Source organism: Cavia porcellus, unplaced genomic scaffold (genome assembly GCF_034190915.1).
Source record: "Cavia porcellus strain 051 isolate PalLab524CR breed Dunkin Hartley unplaced genomic scaffold, mCavPor4.1 scaffold_33, whole genome shotgun sequence".
NCBI lineage: Eukaryota > Metazoa > Chordata > Mammalia > Rodentia > Caviidae > Cavia > Cavia porcellus.
The window spans coordinates 3,614,463-3,636,490 of record NW_026947516.1 but is presented as its reverse complement, the minus strand read 5'-3'; positions in this window follow the sequence as shown (position 1 = coordinate 3,636,490).

The following is a 22,028-nucleotide window of genomic DNA, read 5'->3' as shown; positions in this document are numbered from 1 at the left end:
AAGAAAAAAAAAAGGATATTATGTGAAGCTAGACCTAAAACTAGCTAAATATCGCGAGAACCTGAGGAAGGAGACCCTGCTGAGGAATTTGTTATATTAAGCAGCAATTCTTCCACGTAGGGGGTGCATTCTGCGCTAAGCCATTATGATGCCAGTGTTCTAATTCCCTCTGGGCCCTTCTTTCTCTGTCACGTAGCAATACTCACGACACCTGGATTCTACATGCAGCCATGTGTGATTCTGAGCCTGAAAACTGATAAGTTGAGAAATTTTGCAGCAAGAGAGACTGTAAAGAAGACAGTGCTTATCTGTACGAGATACAAAGCCATGAGCTGAAATGGGAAAAATAAAGTAAGAGGTGTCCTAGCAAAAGCACACCATTGTGATCATTTCCTCTTCTTCAAAATGTGGAGGTCACTCCACGGAGTTAGACAGGAGCAAGCTTGGGGACGTGTGATAAACAGATTACGTAGTCACATCGTTGAGACATGTTGCCAGCTTTGAATGCAACAGGTCACGTCACTAGCAATGGCATTTAAATGCAACAGGTCACTAGCAATGGCATTTAAATGCAACAGGTCACTAGCAATGGCATTTAAATGCAACAGGTCACTAGCAATGGCATTTAAATGCAACAGGTCACGTCACTAGCATTGGCATTTAAAGGATTGGAGGCATATTTTGGAGTAACAATGGTATTTTCTTTTTATCCTGATGAAACCACCACTGTAGGCTACACAGCCATGGATGTGTGGTTGTGGTCCAAGGTAAAAACACCTGGCGATCTTAGATTGGGTTCAGAACACTGTATCATGTTTGCACAATGATGAAATTGCTTAAACTTAAAGCTCATTTCTCAGAATCTAGTCCCAGTGTGAAGGGACATGTGGTTGTATGAAGACATGGAATTCCTGGCAGTAAAGTTTGTGGGACTCAGAATCCTTTAAGGAGAGTTTCTTGGACAAGTTAGTTTCTTGGACAACATACATCTTATGTACCAAAGATGCCTACACACACTCAAGGGCAATCTCAGCTCACAGCATGTAATGCAGGCATATAATTCCTGGTTAGAAATCGAGATAGTTTGGAAGCACAGGGACATAAAATTGTTTTTGAAGGGCATGAAGATCATGAATAATGCTTGCAACTCAGTAAAGAGCAGAGGAGGAAGTAGGGAAAACCTCTCAGACAAAGATGAAGGAATCCAGAAAGAGAGATGCCACAAAAAACGCAGAGCAGAATGCATTTCAGAGAGCAAAGCAGAATCATAGAGAATATCAACAAGAGGGTGTTCTTACAAACATTTTGGACACTTTTCATTTAGGATTTAGTTTCACAGAGGTGATGGGGGTTCCTTTTCCAGAGACGTGAACATTACTGGGTTGTTGTTTATTAAATGGCAGAGGTTGGAGAGAGAAGAGAACACAATGCAGAGCTTCTGACTGTGTATGCATCCTCCCTCCTGGTCAGCCACCCAGGCCACTTGCCTGCAAATGCATGTGGGACAAAGCAATCATTTCTCCCTGCTCTCGAATCAGGGAGGCTTTCCCCTTGGTGAATGTTTGACTCAGCCCACCCATTACTGGCTTAAGAAAAAGATGCAAATGTTTTAAAATGATGGAGCTTCCCAAAAGCCATGCTAATCTCTACAAAAATCACATGTACCATGCATTCAAGTGCCAGAACTATGTTTTCATGTCTGGTGGCAAGATGAGAAAACCCAATGTAGGATGCTATCGATCTTTGCATCATCGTAAAAAGGAGGCATAAGTGGTAGCTTATGAAGAACAGAGACTTATAGCTTGCGGTCCTAAGGACCAGAAAATCCACATAAACAGACCCATGTGTGATGAGGGTCTTCTTATTGTGGAAGAGCCTGAGAGAACATGGAAGTACCACCGTGTTCTTCCACAAGGGAGCCCGTATCAATCTGCTCAGGAGAGAAGAGGTTGGTCATGAATCCACACCTCCCAAAGCCATTTTATGGAGATTAATTTCCCAATGAATCTTTCTGAAGGAACACATTCAACTCACAGCAGGAGAAAGATGGAAGCCACAGAGAATGTGGCACAGAAGAAATCACCTTTATTGAGGAGCTTCTGCACATTATGGTTTAGACCTCAGATGCCCTCCAGAACTGTCCTGCTCCCAGAAGTGAGCTCAGCAATTGAATATATGATCAGAAAGTGAGGCCATGTCAAAAGAGGGGGGTCATGGAGGTGTCATCTGGTACGGTTTATGTCTAACTCTGGCTCTTCCTCCTCTCTCTGCTCCTGGCTGCCATGACATAAGTAGTTTCCTCCCCTGTGTCCTTCCACCATGCCTTTCCTGCCTTGGAACCAGTCAACCATGGACTACACCAGGAGCCAACATACACCTCTCCAGCCCTGTGTCCCATTGGCCAAGAAAGTGACTGGGACAATATGGTTTATGTGCATCCTCAGAGCTTCATGTGTTGGAAGCTTGGCCACCAGCATAGAGGTGGTGATGAGACGTCCAACCTTGAAGATCTGGAGCCCCCAGGAGACATCTGGTCAGTAGGATATGCCCTTAAAAAGGGAGATACTTTGCTATAGCAACAGAAATCTGTTGGATATATGGCCTTTCATTTTGCTTTGATGTATGTACAGTTTCTGGATTTGAGGACTTTTTGCTGTCTTATCTGTCCAGTAGGAAAATCATGTTGGATGATGAACTTCTCTACCTTGCCATACTGAACATCTTTTGAGGCTCACCTCATTCTTCTTAGTACTGTACTTAGTACTGTTTTCCTTTTGATACCCAATGTGACAAAGAAAGATAATTTCTTTGATTGTAGCATACAGGCATCACATCTAACTCTGATTGAACAATAATCTCAGAGCATGTAAGACTTAATTGAATCATAGGTGCTGAAAAAAATGGTAATTTTGGTGACACAAAAATACGCTAATAACCCTCAGGAAGCAAAGCATTAACTACAAGGCTTTTTTTCTGACGTTTATACTAGTAGTTGAAAAATTAATCCATCTTTGCGTTACCCAAGGGAATTATAAGAAGTTTAGCTACTGTAGATAAAAATAAAATATTCCAGAGTAATTATAAATAGACAGACACATCAATCAATTTTCCTAAAGGGTTGATATTTGCATTCTGGTTCCTTAATTAATTGATACTGTGCACTGATAATATCATTTTAATTTATTCTCAAAGAATAAACATACATGCAAAGATCAAGAAGCCCTCAAATCCATCATTATTTCTTCTTGCTTTATTGTCTGACTTCACTTTTTCAAACCAAACACGTTTTATTATCTTATTGTGCACGCTTTTCATTTTGATCCTCTCTATTGCTGGTACTGGATGTTTAATCTTTAAATTTTCCCATTTTTATTCCAAGGCCGGGATGTGTTCATTGTATTATTTTGACAAGCATTTTATTTGTGGATGGGAGATGCAGGCTTTTTTTCTTCTTTTTAAAAATATTATCTAAATATGAAACAATAACACATCAAGTAATTAGGGAGTAACCTAACTCCTGAAATTTCTCAATCACTCTGTAAATTTTTGAGAACATTAACATTTTCCAAATTGATTTTAAAATATGCCTATTAATTTTTTATCAAGTAAGTTTCTCAATCACTATGTTTCTCTTATAAAATACCTATAATTTATGGAATCCACAAATACATAAATTTTGAGTAATGATCTCAGTAGTAAATGGACATATTTATTTGGGCTCCTTGGCTCTTGGAATGTGTAGAGGTCACACAAATTTCTCAAAGCCACAGCTCTCAAGACAGTGTTTTCCTTCTGTGGTGATTATTTTATATCACCTCAAGGTGGGCAAAACTTGGCAGAAACTTATACAAATTTTGCTTTGTCCTAACAGTTTAAAAATCAACTTTGAGTATTTCCAATTCACAGTGATAGTGTTATATACACATATTTTTGTTTACTTAGAATTAATTTGAGCATTTTCCTGAAATAATAAGCATTGGCGTTGGTGCTGAAGCCTTTGGAATTCATGGCCTGTTTGATAAACCAGACCTTGCTCCCTGTGACAACTGGTTTTGGAGTCAGTTATGCAGGACAAAGAACAAACAAGACCACCATTAAATCACTGTTGTCTTAGCTAATGCAAGTCCTGTATATTTATATTGATATTTTTTTTTAAATTGCATACCATTGTATCTCTAGGTAATTTTCAAACACAGTTGGGATTCTTGAGTCTGTCTAGGTTTGGATTTCTAAGTGGACGATTCTTTTGTTAAATAATAGTAAAAATGCTCCATACAGATAGACAACCAAACTGTGCTTGCTAACTTCAGTCTGTGTATTTATCTAACTATTATCTATCTGTCTATCTATTTATCTATCTATCTATCTATCTATCTATCTATCTATCTATCTATCTGTGTATGTATGTATGTATATATCAATCGATCCATCCACCCTATGTATCTATCTATCCATCTATCCTATCTATCCATCTGTATATCTATCCATCCTCCCTATGTATATATGTATCTATCTATATCCATCTATGTATGTATGTATGTATGCATCAATCTATCCATCCATCCACCCTATGTATCTATCTATCCATCTATCTATCCTATCTATCCATCTGTATATCTATCCATCCACCCTATGTATATATGTATGTATCTATCTATTATCTATCTATCTATCTATCTACCTATCTATCTCAGTATCTATGTGCAGTACAGGGGTTTGATTCTGGGGCTTTTTCTCTAAGCTACCACCACAGCTATCTTTTTGCTTTTCTTTTGAGACAGCTTCTTGGTAAGTCACTAAATTCTCAAGGCTGGACTTGAACTTGGGATCCTGCAGCCTCAGTCTGCTCAAGTGCTGGGCTTAGTAGTATCGGCCACAATGACCAGCTAAAAGTTTATAATTTCCATTAAAAATTAGAGCCTGTGTTCATAGAATGAGTAAATCTCATTTTTAAATCTAGATTGGACCTGTGAACTCCATGCAGCGAAGGGACTTTGTATCTCTAAATCCCATAAAATTTAAGCAGGCAGAGCAAAATAGTGACCTTACTGAGCAACTGGAAAAATTATCACAGAATTAAGAAATATGATGCATGCATGAGTTGCAAACACAATTTCAGTTCAACAGAGAGTGTTTTTAACTAGGAAAAAGTGATAAGATTAGAAATCCAATTAGCCAAATGTTATATAGCCATGAACGCAAGCCCCACAGTTTAATTTTTCACATGTAAAAAACAGCAAGAGATGGTCAACGTGGAGAAAAGTTAAAGAAGGCACAACTTGCATAGTATGCCACAAACAGAATGTGAGGTATTATTTTGATATGACCTTAAATTTTCTAATTATCTTTATTTAACACACTCATGCTATCTTGTACTTATTAGAGGAGAAATATTTTGAAAAAGCAAGAGTTGATTTAGACATATGTTTACAGAGACAAAGAGAGAGAGAGAGAGACAAACAGACAGATAGACAAATTTGGAATACATGTCAAAAGTGGAAGAATTCTTTTGGAAGAGGAAATGGTATCCACAATTTGGAGAAGTGCAGTGCTTCACATGTAAGTGTATTCAGAAGGAGTTGCACAGTCCAGAAAAACATTAAATAGAGAGCAAAAAAGAAAAATATTAGGGAATATCTATTCCTCATAAATCACACGAATATGATAGAAAGAAAGTCTGCCTGAAAACAGTCAAGACAGGACCAAGAAGACACTATCAATATTATCTGTGGGCATTGATCTTAGGAGCCCTACTTTCCTGAAGATTAGTGGTAGTTACAAAATCACTGAATACAAATTAGATAAGCCATGAGCAGCATGCCTAGGGCATCCCAGCCAACTGTCCCTTTTTGGAAAACTAAATAAACAAGTTGAATGTAAAATAATGCCTTTCTGAACTTGCATACCAGGCCATGTTTTTGGTACCGCTAATCTCTACGGGAGAGGAGAGAAGGAAGAAAAAGGAGATTTAAAAATCACAGAGAACTGAAGGGAAAAATGAAGAAAATGAGCTTTCCCAATGCTAAAGGAAGAAGCACGGATTGATGTGACTGGGGAGAGAGGGGATTTAAAAAGATAAAGAAGAGATGTGTCATGGTTTGCACCAGTGACCAGTGATGAAAGTGATAATTGTGCACTGTAAGAATGTATTACTAAGAGAAACAAATTCCTGGGAGCCATCTGTATTCTGAAACACGAAGCTGCAGACGCAGTCCCCTGTGCCTGGAAGTGGCCCTGCAGTTCCTTCCTGAGTGTCACCCTGAAACACAAAACAGCATTCACACAAAACCTGGCCGCCTTCATCCTCTCTGTCACCTCTGAGGTTTTCAGAAGGAATTCCTCCTCCTGACCCACCGTGTACTCCTGGACTCTGGGTTTGGGCGGGATGCCTTCCTCCACTAGGAGAATCTCCAGCATCACCCCACTTGGGTGACACAGCAGCCCAGGAATTTTGTCAACAGCCAAGTGGAGCCAGGTATGTGTTTTTTCTTTGCCTGGCAGCAAGGCACATAAAACCCTGGCGGGGTGGCCTGAGCGGCACTCAGGGTCTGTGGGAAATGCTGCAGGGATCAACTCACTGAACCAGAGCCATCAGCATGACAAAGGACTCAGGGAATCCACCTTCTTTTTTCCTCGTGGAAAAGCTTGGCAGTCAGGAACCACCAGTCTGCAAGGATCCTGCTGCAACCTAGAGACACTTAGCAAACAGCACTCTTTTCTCCCCCTGTTTCAAGAGCAGCGGCTGTGACTGAGGGTGTTTCTGAGTGCCAGGCAGGGCTGCGGCTTCCACCTCCAAGCGTGATCTTTGGAATCAGGAAAGCTGGTTTCCTGTAGGCCCTACTCTGTCTCTGATGGTCCACAGAGGATCCGCTGCCCTTAGAGAATTGACACAAATGAGATCGAACAGAACTGCATATCAGCCCCAGCTCGGTCAGCACCAGGTACCACAGATGCCCCGTCCGGTGCCTGCTGGGTGTAAGAATATATTCTTGGGGCTAAAAGCATTGCAGAATATGCACACCAATGTCTACCGTGGTGCAATTAATAATAGCTAAATCTTGGAAACAACCCATAACCCCATCGACAGATGAATGAAAAAGCAAATATAATTTTCATATACAGTAGAGTACTCCTCTGCCAGGAAGGAGGATAAATTTGCATATCTTTTATTTATTTGTTTTATTCTTTTTTAACTTTTTATTTTAAAGAGATTAAGACAAAAGAGGATATAACAAAACAGATCAGATCAGAACAATGTAAGCAACACAGTACTTCACCACAAGACAACCTGTAATTAACAGTAACTACCATAATGTCTCTTTCTTTGAAGTAGTTGAGCATAACTTCGTATACAATAGTATCAAACATAACAAAATAGTACAAACCCATTCAAGAGAATGAAACTATTACAGGGCATTCAGTACCAAATAACAGAGAATGAACAATGGCTACTATATTATCTCATTTTCCATAGAAAATTTGTTTATACTATCATACATAATAAAATCCAGTAAGATACAATATGATAGAACCAATGGAAACAGTGAAACAAAAGCATGGTAGGACTGGTTATTATAATGTCTTGTTTTCTTCAAGATACCTGTTCATACTATCAAAGATAATAAAATCCAACAAACCAGGATAAACCCATTCCAACTAATGAATGCAAACATTATAAGGCTTCAAAGCAATGTAATGGGGAATCAAGATTACCATAAACTCTTATGTACTCTTACCATTTCTTACACTAGGGAGACTATTCAGTATTCATACACGTGAATTTGATTTATTTTTCTAATGAGTATGGTCTCAAGCTGTGTCCATTTATTTATAAATATCTCAATGTGATCCTTCTTTATGGCTGAGTAGTACTCCATTGTATAAAAATAGGACAACTTTTTTATCCATTCCTCAGTTGATGGACACAGGTTGTTTCCAAGATCTGGCTATTACAAATTGTGCTGCTATAAATATGAGTGCACATATATCACTGTGGTACGATGTTTTCAGTTCCTTTGGGAATATGCCTACAAGTGGAATAGCTGGAACAAATGGGACATCCAATCCCAGCTTTTTGAGTAATTTCCAGACTGATCTCCACAGTGGTTGCACCAGTCTACACTCCCACCGACAGTGCAGGAGAGTTCCTTTTTCCTCACAGCCTCTCAAGCATTTGTTGTTGGTAGTTTTCCTGATCCTGGAATTCTTTCTGCAGTGAGATGGAATCTCAGTGCTGTTTTAATTTGCATTTCTCTAATGACCAGTGATGATGAACATTTTTTCATGTATTTATTTGCCATTTGTGTGTCTTCGTCTGAGTACTGTGTATTTATCTCAGATACCCACTTTTGGATTGGGTCTTTGGATTGTGGGGGTCTGAGTTTTTAAAAATTCTTTATATGTTTTAAACAGAAGTCCTTTGTCCGAGGGACAGTTCACTAAGATTTTTTCCCAGTTTGTGGGTATTCTTGCACAAAACCGAATTTTGCGAATCGAGAGGGGAAACAGGGTTTTAGTGAGGGAAAGAGACCGAAAAAAAAAAAAAAAAAGAATTAATATATATTACGCACAGGGTCAAATTCTCTATGATGCATGTGACTATTATGCTAGCAAATACGTACCAATAAAAAGCAACTTAGTAAAAGAAAGGAAAACACTTTTGGAAAGAGGCCATTTGCACACCCAGCGATGGATGGGATTTTGCTTGTCTTCAGTCCACAGTTTCTTTCCCTCGTGGAGATAATGAACTCTCTGGCATCAATCTTCACTTGGGATGGTGGTCGAACTGGATGCTCTGGGAAGCTGTGATGTTTGTAGGCTTTGTAGAAAGCCATAAAACTAGGTACCGCGCCCCCATTTTTTTTCTTGCATTTTTTGCCTTGCAGCCAAACAGAAAGATTTGGCACCGTCAAGCATGGGAGAGATTTTTGATAACCCTGCTGGGGGTGATTTCTCTTTGGTCCCTAATCAGCCCCCCAGTGTCTTCTCCTCCCCTAACACAGCTTGACCTCGGAACCCTGGAGTGAAGTTTGTAGGGCACAATGCCAGGACTTCAGCAGGGACTGGCGAGCCTTACAGCACACAGCTGGACTCTGCATCCTCTGTGAAGCTCCAATATCCTCCCGGCATCTGAGCGCTCCTCACGTCTATCTGGAATCTTGCAATCCAGCCTAGACAAACACACGGTGGGTGATTCACCCATGATTAGATGGGTGCTGGTCAGAACAGAAAAGCAACACATTTTACCTAATGGTTCCTCTGCAGAGTCAAGGACAGATTCCTCAGAGTCAGCAAAGCATCTCATTGGGAGGTCTACATGTCTTCTATGTGTCAAGAGGCAAGGAGCAGCCACAGATCCAAAGCCAGGCAAAGGCACGAGGAGACCAGCTGACTCTTGGAGCAGACTAGATGCCCTGTAGTGTGTGACATTCACTCTCCCCAAAGAAGCTGCCCCATGGAGCTTGAACCTCAATCAGCCTTGCAAAGCATCCCATATGGGCTCTTGGGAAGACTGCGCCTTGGCTTGGCTGACTGCGAAGATTGATATCGTGTGTGTGAAAAGTGTGTGCTGTGGACATTACAGGACCAGAAGGCCAATTACTACACCCAGGGGACCCAAAGGGAATGAGGGAGGTGAAGGAATTTTACAGGGAGGGGTTCCACTTCATGCCTTACACTGGAGGGGCATTCTATCCCTGAGGGCTTTCGAGTTACATTAAGAGCCCTCTTTATATAACGCAGCTTTAATGGAAAATCCTGCAACCCAGGAGCCACGGCTCTTAGATCCTAAGACACAGTTTGCCTTCATACATTTTCACAGCTCTATCATTAGCCTGTGAGATAAAGTTTGCTATTTAAAACTTATGTCTCTAATTTTGTTTTAAGTGCAGCACACGTGTAAAAACCAATAAAAAGCCTGCTAGATCAATAGCTATCTCTCAACAGGACCCGCTGGCCAATCGATATCTCCAGGAAGGGCATGTCTTAAATGTAAAGTAACTGGCTTATTTTTCCACACAGTATTGCACCATAAAACTGAAGGAAACCTATTTCCCAAAGCCATTGACACTCCTATGCAAAACAGGAGCTTCGCCTAGAAGGTATGAGCCGGTGATCACTTTGGGCTTCTTTTGGAGCTCCTGATGGTGTGAACTGTGCCAGACAGGACAAAGGCTGCCTCATTTCTGCTAGAGAATTAAGAGAAAAGCCAGCATCCTCTACTTTTGCTCAGAGGAAGATTAGATAAGAAAAATTTACCAGGAGCACAGGGGTAGCGTTGTTCAGTTTTTTACTGTGTTTTTTTTTTTTTTTTTTTTTTTTTTCCAATTGCTCCTGGTTCCATCTGCTTGTATTTTTTACCACGCTCTGATGTTCCAAATGTTATTGGAATAAGTGGGTGATTTAAAGAAGGCTATAAGTAGCACGAGAAAGATGCTCCTTTTATTATCCGCGAGAATACTTTTGAGACTCCAGAGGCACGTGATCACAGAAGGACAGAAAGTATACAACAGAGATGGTCTCTCTTTCTTATTTTGTTTCCAATAAGATTAGACCCGATTGCTGGGTATCGGGAGAATTGCCAAATATTTATTTTTAAACATTGCAGCTCTTGGCATCCAAGCTGCTATAAATAAGCGCTTCTTTGGAAAATGAAACATAAAGAAAATCTTAAGGAAAAACCTGCACAGTTAGAATCTACTTGAGCCCAGCGGGAGGAGAGCAGAGGTAGACCAGGTGATAATCTGGCTGCCTTGGCATACGATGGCACCTCATTAGGGGGCTGCTTCTCATATCAATTGTTATCAAAAAAGCCTTATTAGCTGTCATTAAAAACTAGAGCGATTCAAAGCAACACAGGCAGACAAAGCATATAGAATAGAGTTTCTTGGATTGATGTTTTGTTATTATTTCTTTATCTTGATTAGCTGGTATTTGCAATATGCAATGTTTCCATTCCTCTTGGAGGATTGGTTCATGCCCACTGCACATCAAAAACCTCTTTCTATTTTTCCCCTTACCCCTCTCCCCGTCTGTTATTCTGTGGCCCATTTGAGAAAGCTCAGTCTCCCTGATCCTCATAATTTAACCTTTATTTTTCTCTTTATTTATAACTTGAGTTTCTCGTATAAGACAAATCGTGAGATATTTAAGTTGAGGTATCTGATTTATTTCACTTAATATTAAGGCTCCAGGGTTTATATAGTTTCCTCCAAACATTTCAAGTTTCTTTCTCTTTAGGGCAGAACAGGATGATTGGGAAGATTACACAGAATCCTTCTACCGTTTGTTGGCAATATATTTCTGAAGATTTATGGGTGGAAGGTTTCCTTTGCAGTGTAGCAATGTTCGTAGGTGAATTTTGGAATATGATTGCACCAGGGAATTTTTAACTCCATAAATGGTTTAATCCATCCTTGAATTCATAGTTCAGTGGACTTTTCTAGATGGTGAGGCCCAATTATATGATACGGTTATGGTGAGTGTGCCTAAGAGGGATGCACTAGCCCCTGGTCTTTTCTTTCTTGGCTTTTCTGCTCTGTTTTCTCCCTCATTCCCATCTACCTGGCTAACATGAAATGAGCACCTTTCATCCACCATGAGCTGCCACCATGACACCTGACTTGGAGACCGGTGATTATGGGCTGAGTCTTCTGAAACCGTGAGGTAAATTAAGCTTTTCCTCTTTTGAGTGGATATCTTTAAGTATTTTGTTACAATACCAGAAAGTTGACTAACATAGAGTTATGGTTAGAGTCATACTTACAGAGATAAGTGACCATTTAGAGCTCCCAGAATATGTGTGGGATGTTAACATTTTTTTTTTTAAAAGAACGTATTAGTGGCAGCCAAAAAGATGGAGGAAACATTTTGAAGAAGTCTAACAGGTGGATGATACCCCAGGATGTGACTGCTGATTAAACTCTTAGGAAAAGAAGAAGGAGAAGGAAGAGGGGGGAGTGGAGAGGAGAGGAGAGGAGAGGAGAGGACAGGAGAGGAGAGGAGAGGAGAATGGATGAGTGGAGAGGAGAGGAGAGGAGAGGAGAGGAGAGGAGAGGAGAGGACAGGAGAGGACAGGAGAGGACAGGAGAGGAGGGGAGAGGAGAACGGAGGAGAGGAGAGGAGAGGAGATGAGACAGGAGGAGAGGGGAGAGAGGAGAGGAGAGGAGAGGAGAGGAGAGTGGAGGAGAGGAGAGGATAGGAGAGGAGAGGAGAGTGGAGGAGAGGGGAAGAGAGGAGAGAATCAGGAGAAATATTGCACTATTTTGGTATGCACCATCCCCACTCATCTCTGGTGTTATTTTTACCAGTCTCAGTTACCTGTTTTCTGAAGATGAGAAATGCAAAATTCCACAAGTACATTGTTCACTAGTTTTAAATTGCAATAGAGCATGGTGAACTCTCACATCTTCCTTCCCTTTGTGGGAATGATTGTGAGCCATGGCTCTTGTGTAGTGTGTCCACACTGTATATGCTACCTGCCTGGTAGTTATTTAGTTACCTTGTTCATTGTCACCATATTTCAATGTTGTTATATAGGGAACACTTATTTTACTTAATAATGATGCCAAACCATAAGAATAGTGGTATGACCATTAGGATATGCCAAACAGAAGCCATAAGTACTTCCATAAGTGAAAAGGTGAATGTTCTCAACTAAGAGAAACAACCATAGACAGAACAGATTTTATAATGCAAGATGTAATGAACAGATACTCTGAAGAAGAAGAGATACTAAGAAACCCAGTGCTAATTCTGTAGCATTATGCTATAAAATCTAGCAATACTATTATTCACTGATCAGAGTGATATTAGTCTAATCTCTTAAGTTCAATTTCAGCATACGTAAAGATAAGGACAGCTACAACAAAGAGAATGAGATAAACTATGGTAGTCATTATTGTCTTCCCCAATGTAAAATCTTGAAGTCCTAAAAAGCCTTCATCATCCTGTAATGATTTGATTAGTTCTATAATATGAAGTATGCATTTAATGTGTTTGAAGATGGGGACAACTATTTGGAAGAAACTAGAGACAATTAGATAAATAGTGAAGATCTCCAGTGGACTTGCTTTGAAATCTGTATTTCTTTAAATTGTTTTTTTTTTTTTGAACTGTTTTGTTCTGTTTTGATATGTTTAATCTTACCTCTTTAAGATATAAAACAAGTGTGTAGGACTGATAATCATATTACTGAGTTTTTGTTAGATCATTGAGCAGAACTGTTGGCAGTGTCATTATTTGAATGTCACTTTACATACTTTAATTTTGTAACCTGAACAGCTATTGCTTTTTTTTTTTTTTGGTCTTTTTCCTTTTTATCGGTACTGGGGATCGAACTCACGACTGCCTGCTTGCAAGGCAGGTGCTTATGCCGCTGAGCTAAATCCCCAGCCCCCTGAACAGGTATTTCTAAGATGCCAATATGTACCTTATCAACTGGTGATTTCTTACCGTTTATTTTACTGTAATTCTGTATTATTTATACCCTTTTTTATATCCATGTATTTTTTGTTTCTTTCTCTTTAAATAAAAAAAGTTCTACATAGCAAAAAAAAAAAAAGAATTTACTAAGAACTATAGTAAGAATGAGACTTTCTATGCATAATATTATAAGGAACAAAAAAAATGAATTTTTGTGAGCTTTTCTGTCTTCTCAAATTGCAAGTTGTGTGTATATGAGAGAGACCACATTTATATAATTTTCTTTCTAATGCATTGTTACAATTATCTTACATTTCATCATATTTTGTTGTTACTGCACCAAATCTACAAATTAACTGTTATCATAGATGTGTGTGTGTGTGTGTGTGTGTGTGTAAGAATACACATCATGCTGGATGCTAGGCACAACTTTAGCTATTCAGCGAGGTCTTCATTCATAAAGAGGGGTGACCAGGCTGGCCATTTCTCAGTTTTGATGGATGGCAGATTTCTACCTCTCTGAAGGACAGATTTTGGTGAAAGATGGAGACCCTTTGAGGAAAGCTAGAGTCTTGAGCTCAAATTGAGGGATTAGAAATGTTGAAAAGATGAATTGTGATGCACTAATGAGGAACAAGGTTGAAGTCAGCTCTTCTTTGTGAAGTTTGAGCAGGCAGGTACGAGAGGGAAGCTTAGTTACGCTTAATGAAGACTGTGTCTGTCCTTATAGATGCCTTCATGGGATCACCAAACCTCACACCATAAAAGATAGAAAGAACTTCTGAACCAGAGGAGCAGGGGGAAATGCAGTGGAAATCCTAACCTTAAAACTAAGGTCCAGGGTCTTCCATTTGTCTCAGCTGACTCTGGTTCCATCGATCCAGTATTGTCACTCTAACTCCTACAACATACAAATGTGATCTTATTTTGAAAAAACTCCACTGCAGATACACTTAATGATTAACCATGAGATGAGGTCATCCTGCATTCTGGTGAATCCATGTCATGTGCCTAAATGGTACAGAAGATGGTACAGAGGAAAAGAGGAGAAGCCATGTGAAGATGGAGGCAGGAGGTGAGTGATGGGGCCACAGCCCAAGGGCAACTGGAGTCTCAGGAAGTGGAAGAGCCGGGAAGATTCTCCTCTGGAGCCTGCGGAGGGAGCTGGAGATCATTGGAATGGGTGGAGTGGTTTCCATCACAACATTACGTTCTTATTCTGGGCCTAAGAACACATGAATGGAACCTTATTTGGAAATAAAGTCTTTGAAGATTTAATCATACTAATAGGAGATCATGTTGAGGTAGATATGTGATTCCAATCTCTCTCTCTCTCTCTCTCTGTCTCTCTCTGTCTCTCTCTGTCTCTCTCTGTTTCTCTCTCTCTGTCTTTCTCTCTCTCTCTGTCTTTCTCTCTCTGTCTCTCTGTCTCTCTCTCTGACTCTCTGTCTCTGTCTCTCTGTCTCTGTCTCTCTCTCTGACTCTCTCTGTCTCTCTGTCTCTCTTTTTCTATCTCTCTGTCTCTGTCTCTCTGTCTCTGTCTTTCTCTGTGTCTGTGACTCTGTCTCTCTCTCTGTCTGTCTCTGTCTCTCTCTGTGTCTCTCTCTGTGTGTGTGTCTCTCTCTCTATCTGTCTCTCTCTGTATCTCTGTATCTCTCTCTGTCTCTCTCTCTGTCTCTCTCTCTCTCTGTCTCTGCCTGTCTGTCCCTGTCTTTCTCTCTGTCTCTCTCTGTCTCTCTGTCTCTCTCTGACTCTCTATCTCTCTTTGTCTCTCTCTGCCTGTCTGTCTCTCTGTCTCTCTATCTCTCTCTGACTCTCTCTCTGTCTCTCTCTGTGTCTCTCTCTGTCTGTCTCTGTCTCTCTCTGTCTCTCTCTCTGTCTCTCTGTCCCTCTCTCTGTCTCTGTCTCTCTCTGTCTCTCTGTCTCTCTCTCTCTGATGCTCTGTCTGTCTGTCTCTCTCTCTGTCTCTCACTCTGATGCTCTGTCTCTCTCTCTGTCTCTGTCTCTCTATGACTCTCTCTCTCACTGTCTATCTCTGTCTCTCTCTCTGTCTCTCTCTCTCTCTGATGCTCTGTCTCTCTCTTTGTCTGTCTGTCTCTCTCTCTCTCTGTCTGTCTCTGTCTCTGTCTCTCTGTCTCTCTCTCAAAACCTAATCACTTGCAAAGATTCTTCTGTGTGTCTAAACTTGTTATACTTCTGGAAGATAAAATTAGGTGATTTTGAATTGCTTCTGCCATATATTTTTTAATCTCTTTTCTATCGGAGAAATAGAAACCCACAGAAGCCCATCAGTAGGGGTCTTCCCACCCCAAACTCTTGTCTTTTTGCTTCCATATCTCCTTTGGTCCTTTTGTTTCTTTCTTTTCCACTCCAATTTATTCATTCTAACATGGGGCTCTTGTTTGAAATCATCTTACCACATTGTACCACAGTGTGTGATACTCAGTGAGCTCTGGATCTCTATAGTATAGTCTCTATAGTAACAATTAGCAGGTCACATTTACTAAAAGAACTGATGTCTGTAAAAAATGACAAGAAAAATCTCAGCAGATCTTCAGGTCAGATGTGCTCATGCAGATTCCATTTGAAACAGACCACGTACATTTTCTGGAAGCTTAATGCATGTCGCTTAATATGTTCTTTTGCAAGAACAGTGCTTTTGCCTTCATTTCTTTGAGTACAGTGGGTATTTTCACACTCACGGGAGAAAATGTGGATTGAGGGAAGTTGGATCCAGGAAATCCTCTGCGAATATTTGCTAATTGGAAGCCAGGAGCCTAGGCAAGGCGCTGAAATCACACATGCTTGGCTTTTGCTCTAAAGTGGGTCCCAAATCATTAAAGCACGGTCCATCTCTCCCCACCCTCTTTCAGAAAGTTGTCAGGCTGATGCCTTAATCAGATTCAGGCAAACAGCGTTATGAAAATGACTTTCAAAACCACTTCCACTTGAACACTTACTGGACACCCATGCAATGTATTTAGCTACTCATTATTTGAAAGGACAATTTCCAATTGAGTGAGATAGAACTGAAATTCATTAAGTCACAGCTTGTCTTTTGTGGACTCTAAAAGAGAACCCATTTATAAACATGTACTTTTTCTTTTTAAATAATTATACAACATCATTGTCGTTAACGTAAAAAAACTGATAACCACTTCATGATTGTCATTGACATATTTGTAATACCCTCCCTTTTAAGGGAAATTCTTTGAGGCTCACTCTGAAATTGAATATATATATATTTGTAAACTCAGGATTATCAGCCTGTCTTCTGCAAAATCTCTTGTAAAGAGCAACAAGGTGGATGTTTTACAGTTTGCCTGAAAGAAGCAAAGTTAAAAAATACAATGTAGTAGCTAGACAAACATTTAAGCTATACCATTAAAAATTACTGTGTCTCCTTCAACAGCCATGAAGAACAAATGCCTATCCAGGCATGGTGGTGCACTCCTGTAATCCCAGCACTTGGGAGGCTGAGGCAGGAGAGCTGTTTGCAAGTTCGAGACCAGCCTGGGCTAAAAAGTGAGCCCAAGACCAGCCTGAACTGTATAGCAAGACCCTGTCTCAAAAAGACACACACACACACACACACACACACACACACACACACAACCAAACAAACAATAAAAAAATCAAATGCATGGGTGCCAATCCCCATGATGAATATAGTCATCATACCTTATGAATATTCACTAATTAATCTGTATGACATTTACAAAAATACCCAAACCCTCACACGAATGGAGGCAACTCCTCAGGTTAAGACCTTGGGACATAAAGTGCAGCTGTGTGCGTTCAGAATTGAAAATAATCTAGATTATCTCTTTGTAGAGACTTTATTCATATCGGTAATACGAATACAATCGTAATAATTGGCATTTACGTAGTAAAGTGTATGCAACAACTTCACCTGCTCTGTGTTGCTTGATTTCCCCTGGTTTCCTCTCCCCAAGGTGTAATCTAAGTGCTATGGTCATTTTGGACAATGAAGGATACTGGGTGATTTAACTGAATGAGGATCAAATGATTTTTGTCAGAGATTCTCCCAAATTTGACATGATTAGTTCAATCACCTGCTGAGCACAAGACTGAACAGCATTGTTTTGGTTTTACTGACATCATCTGCCATGAGACAGGGATGCTTAACAGAGAAACAATAGTGCATGTATAATACCACTTAATACCAATAATACCAAAGGATAGTAGAAGATAAAAGATACAGAGCCTGGCTTCTAGTAGGAAATTTTCACTTCTTATTTTTTCTTTTAATTCTCTGTACACAAAATCACAGGTTAACTATTGCTGGAAAAGAAGTACAAATTCCATCATAGACACTTTTTCTGCATATTTTTGGATGGTTCTAACGAAAAGAAGATTGAGCTCCTTTTGCAAAAGTTCTGCTCACAGGCCAGACCACAGACACTGACAGTTAAATATTAAATGTCACCAAAATATAGTTGCTTGGAGAATGTTTGCCCTACTCAAAATCATAATGATTTCATACAGAAAAACGATCAGGCTGATGTCCAATGAGACACAGACCTACACGGGAAGATAAGAAATCATTAACTATCATGGCGGAAGACACACGATTAGTTCCTTTGCAATGAACTGGAGAGAAGTTGAATCCTTAGGTATGAATATCCAGCTGTTTTGAAATGTTAGGAACCCAAATCAACCCGATATTACCAATATGTCTTTCTTCCTGTCCCCTACACATGAGACTTCAAGATGAACTGGGAATGTCTGTATACTTTTACCAAGCTAGAAAAATTCTTGCAATGTGCATCTCATTTCCAAGCATTATATTTAAAATTAAATTCACAGGCCACTTGGTTTGCATCACCTGATTTATTCTTCTTTGCTACCACTATGAAGATTATTAAACAGAGAGTCTTGGTGATTATTACAGTAGTTCATTTTAAAAAAGTGAGACATCATAAAATATGAATTATAGATAATGCAAATAATTCTTTGGGTAATAACATTTGTTCTTGGTTATTCTAAATACTTTGTACATGGATCAGCTTTGAGATAAAGGGAGTTTTGTGCTGTTTTTAAAACTACAGTAAAATTTTAAAAAATTATAACAAAATAAATGCCACCTCATTTAGCACTTAACTCTTTTGAGGTGAAGGATTCACTAGGACTGAGCAGCTTGCCTTAATCCATACTTTCCAGAGTTCTTTTGATCTTGCCAATCTGAGTAAAAGCTATTCTATTGCATAGATCCAAGCATACCCATGTTTATAGCAGCACAACCCATGATATCTGAATCTTGGATATAGGACATAAGTCCATCAGGGGATAAATGGATAAAGAAAATGTGGCATTTGCACACAATGGATTACTACTCTGCCATAAAGAAGAATGAACTTGAGATATTTGTATGTAAATAGATGAATCTTGGAACCACAGCTTTAGCTGAAATTCAGGGTATACATAATCTTGAATGTGGCCTGATTTTTTCTTTTTCTTCCTTCCTTTCTTTGTTTCTTTGTTTGTTTGTTTGTTTGTTTCTTTTTCCTTTTTTTGTTTTCTGGTACCAGGGATTGAACTCAAGACCTTGCACTTGTCAGGCAGGCATTTATGCCACTGAGCTAAATCCCTGGCCCATGGCCTGGTTTTTCTAGTATGAGAAATGCAAAGAGCAAAAGAAAATATGGATAATAGGAAGTATTATGATAGTTTTTTTTTTCTTAGAGAGGAAGGTGACCAGAAGACAGAAAGAAGACAGGCTGACAGGATAAGAAAAGACCAGAGACCTGGTGTGAACATATACCAACTTCCCATAATAGAATTTTTTCCCACACTGCAACCATGTACTAATAAAAACAAAAACTGAAAAAAACCTAAAACAAAGCAACAACAGCAAAACCAAACACTTGAGACTCATTTAACAACATGCTCTAGACCCTGGAAGCTTAATTTTATTCTCAGAATGAATTTTGCTCTACAAAATGGATTTGCTTGGTAATTTGTATTTTTTTCCTTTAAAGAAAATAAAACCAAACAAAATGAAAGAGAGCCCATCAAAACAAAACAGTGAAAATGATACAGTACTTCAAAACAAGATAATAGCCAATCAACAACAGCTACCATAATGCCCCTTGATTTCTTCAAAGTAGCTGCCTATGCCATCAGATGTAATCAAATCAAGCAAAACAAAGTAAGAATTAATCAAAACAAAACAATGAAAGTGATACAGTGAAAGTTCAGGATAATAGAAAGTCAACTATGAGTATCATAATATATTTTGTTATCCTTGAAATAGCTGCCCATACCATCAGATATAATGAAATCCAGCAAACCCAAACAGGATAAAACCAAACCACACAAAACAATGAAAATAACACAGGGGTTCACAACAGGACAATAGGAAATTCACAATGGCTACCACTTTCCCTTTTTAGATGTTTCCTCCCCTTTCACCTTCACAGTATATTGTACCTTTTAGTTACTGATAATGTCTTCAGGTTTTTATGCTACTGAGACAACGCAGTATTCACCGACATGAGTCCAGACCATTTTACCCATGATCGCGATCTCAAGTTGAATCTATCCATCTACAGAAGCAGATACCCTTCTTTATAGCTGTGTGATTATCCTTCTTTATAGCTGAGTATAAAGACTTTCTTTATAGCGTAATGTCATAATTTGTAAAGTGATGTCATAATACTAACACTCAGCCTGTCCTTCAATATTGGATTATTTCTGGCAGCTTTACATCCTTGGTGTGTGTTAGAGGCGTTTTTTATGAGCACAAACATGACTTTTGTCTGTATATTTATGATCCATCATAAGTAGATCCATCTTGATGGCTGGGATATAAACATATTGGATCTTAATAATTTTTCTCCTTTTGTTCCATACTATCTTACCTTCCCTTACTCCCTAGATCCTTTTTCCCTTTTAGTTGACATAGTGATTTTTGGGGACACTTGTTTCATAAAACTTAAAACTATAGGACACAGTGACTCCTAAACTCCTACTGAACACCCTGTAGACCCAGCCTGCGGAGAATTTATTTTTCTAAACTTCAGAAATTGGCTTCTCACCTTGCAGAGAGGAACACCGTAATTAAAATTCATGTATTTCCCTCTTGAAATGGTTTTCACTGGATATAAAAAGAGGGAGCACTTTTCACAGTTGAATCTGAGGACTAACTACAAACAGAGCAATTGAGAGAATTTCTGCCAATTAAAAAGTAGGGCACAGTGTAATAACCAATAAAAATAATTTAGAAGTTCTTGGGTCGCACACCCTAACATATCTCTGCAACATGATAATGGTAATGCTAGTAGTTACAGGGAAATTCTTTCCAAGAATAGTCAAAAGGGCTCAGTCCAATAGAACACAATAAGTTGCCTTTTAATGTTAGTTAGCATCTAAATGATTATTCTGCCTTGTCCCACCTTCATAACAAAAGTCCCCTCAGGTGCATTTTAAGGAAGATATCAAACAACTGAAAAATGACATCGTGAAGGAGCCCTTCTTTTTCTCTCCCAAGTATTTTTACCTTTCCCTACGTCATAGCTCCTTGCCTTGTGGTTAATTTTAAAGAGGACCAATGAATCCCATCATGCGTAAAGAGTCTTGCCTTTCAGGCAGGCTACCCAACGACATGATGTGCTTCAAATTACCCTATAGATATAGAAAGGGAATCAAAGGAAGAGAATCACAGGACACCTGGAATTGAGTTCAGATTGTCTTTTCAATCCAGTAACCTCGGAGGAGACAGGACACTTCTATCTAACATGTAAGGAGAGAGTTACACGTGTCAGGAGCCTGACAGTGAAATCATAGCTGGGCTGAAGCAAACAATCCAGAAACAACCATAAATGTGTTCTGGCAGACTCAGGGTCCCTCTCCTACTTCTGGCATCTTAAGAGCACAGTTTGAAACCCCCCGTGTCACACCATTGCTAATGTGTCACCTGCATCAATTGAACATTCTATGAAGTGACAATGTAAGGGTAAGTTTAGGAAACATTTGCTGGAAATGAGGTAAAAATGAAAATCGTATTTGAAAGATGACAGTAGCAATTCATGGCCTTTCTTTCTTATTTGGAACTTGACCCAAAAGTGGAGATAAATGAGAACACGGTAAGGCATGTGGGGATTGGGGTTGAATCTACGGAGACTTTCTCTGGTGTGGAGGACCGATATCTTGCAGGAGCTCATGAAGCCAGTGAGTGCTGGCTCTTGAGTGGGCTTATGTTTGCATCTGCGAGGCAAACAATGCACATTTGCTGATCATACTGCTTTCAATCCCTGTCTGCATCCTGCCTGGGAGGAGATGAATATTTCCCTTGGTAACACTTACACAGCTACAGAATCAGAAGTCTCCCATTGCCTGGTAGAAAAGGTATGCTTCAAGTTGAACGGGGTGCCATCTTTTGAACTGTTCATTGACCCCATTTTTATCCCTCTAAAGAATGAGAGCCATGCAGAACCTCTTCTCTTTGGTGCAATGGGAAAAAATGTCATTGAATTCAAGAGAAATCAGTAAGTCACATTGTCAGGGGCACAATCAGCTTTGTGGAAATGGATCTTGTGTGGGATAAAGCACTCATAAAATATCAGGAGGCCATCAAGGAGATG